The sequence below is a fragment of the Galeopterus variegatus genome, unplaced genomic scaffold (genome assembly GCF_000696425.1).
Source record: "Galeopterus variegatus unplaced genomic scaffold, G_variegatus-3.0.2 Scaffold147, whole genome shotgun sequence".
Lineage (NCBI taxonomy): Eukaryota > Metazoa > Chordata > Mammalia > Dermoptera > Cynocephalidae > Galeopterus > Galeopterus variegatus.
Genome location: NW_007726258.1, coordinates 100,452 through 102,248, shown reverse-complemented (window position 1 = coordinate 102,248; position 1,797 = coordinate 100,452).

Genomic DNA, 1,797 nt, shown 5'->3' with positions numbered 1-1,797 from the left:
TCTTTTTCTTTACCCTCTTTAAAAAATCCTTATCAAGGGGCCGGCCCGGTGGCGCACTGCTACAGTGCGCCGCTTAGGAGGGTGGTGGCGCTCCCGCCGAGGGTTCGGATCCCACGTACAGACTGGCCGCTCATTGGCTGAGCAAGGTGCGGACGCAACACCGAGCGTTGTGATCCCGTTGCCGGTCCCGGTCAGGTATGGGCGTGACACTGAGGGTTGCGATCCGTTGCTGGTCATGAAAAAAAAAAAAAAAAGACAAAAAAAAAAAGGAAAAAAAAAATCCTTATCAAAATAAAATATGCACATAATTTAAAAAAATCAAAGGGTCTAGAATAGTGTTCTAGTGTGAGCAATGGCTCCTCGCCCCTGGCCCTGCTTCCTGGAGGCAGCCTCTTTTGAACAGTTTCAGGTGTTAGCTCTGGGGGTTGCCTCCATGCTTCTGAAGCACAGGCTTCTGTGGTTATTTGGGGTTCACCTACTTCAGGCATTGTCTGTTGACTTTCTGCTATGCCAGGTGGTGAAGGATGGTGGAGCAGACAGAATTTTAAGATGCTCCAAGATTCTGGCCCCTGCTGTACACACAGCTTCTCCCATTATTCAATCAAACACTGTTCTGGGTTCAGCTGGTGTAATTAAGGCCCCAAATCATTTGACCTTAAGACAGGGAGCAATCTAGGTGGACTGATCTAATCACAGGGGTGCTTCACCTCTGAGTCTGGAGGTCAGAGACAGAGGAAAGAAACCCAAGAGGGGGATCTGATATGCGAGAAGTACTCAGTTGCTGGCTTGTGGAGCCATAGGGTGTGGAACTGCAGGTGGCCTCTGGGAGCTGAAAGTGGCCCCGGCTGATGGCCAGCAAGGAAGTGAGGACCTAAATTCTACAGCCCCTGGGAACTGAATTCCAACACAGCCATGTGGCTGTGCAAGAGGACCCCAAGCTTCAGAGGATAACACAGCCCTGATTTCAGTCTTGTGAGGCCTGGAGCACAGAACTCAGCCACACTATGTCTGGTCTCCTGACCCACGCATCAAGGGCTCCTATGTGTTTATGCTCATTTGTTATGCAGTATAGACAGCTAATACAGCCAGCATCAGATGTCCTGAGGATTGAGCTGTCACAGCAATCCTCACCACCCCTTGTTCCTCTGCCAGCTGCATGTTCCTGCTTTAGTCCCTACATCAGCCACCTCTGCAACTTCAAACAATGGCCTTCCACATCCTTTTCTTATTCCAGCCACCACAGGGGGTCTTCTCTTGGCTCCCCATTTTGTAAGCCATGGACATCTTCAGGTCACTGTCAGGCCATGTGGTCTCTGTCGCAACTAGACTCTGCATTGTGGCAAGACAGCAGCCATAGACAACAGTAAATGGATGAGCCTGGTTGTGTGCCAATAAAACTTTATTTACAAAAAATAAGGGGCCCACCCACCCTCCAGGCCCCTGTCCCACCTCTTGTCCTTTGTCGGATGAACCATTACACTTACTGGATCAAGGCTGCTGCTCTCGGCTCCATTTTTAGGAGTCTATTTTCAATTTATGAAAAGCGGATTTCTGATTGATGTGTAGTAATGGGAAGTCCTGGGAATAGCCAGCTTTATCTCTTCTTGCCAGGGACTCTGAAACGGGTTGCTTCTCTCCGATTCTGTCCAAGTTAGATGCAGAGGCCTCTTGGAGCATGAAGATGGAGACCCAGCTCCTGCCAGCTCGTGGTGTAGGATTCCCTGTCCGGGACTGCGTGTTTGAAACATCCTTTATAAACAAACTTAGGCCTCCTTCAGCCTGTGCATCTCGAGCCAG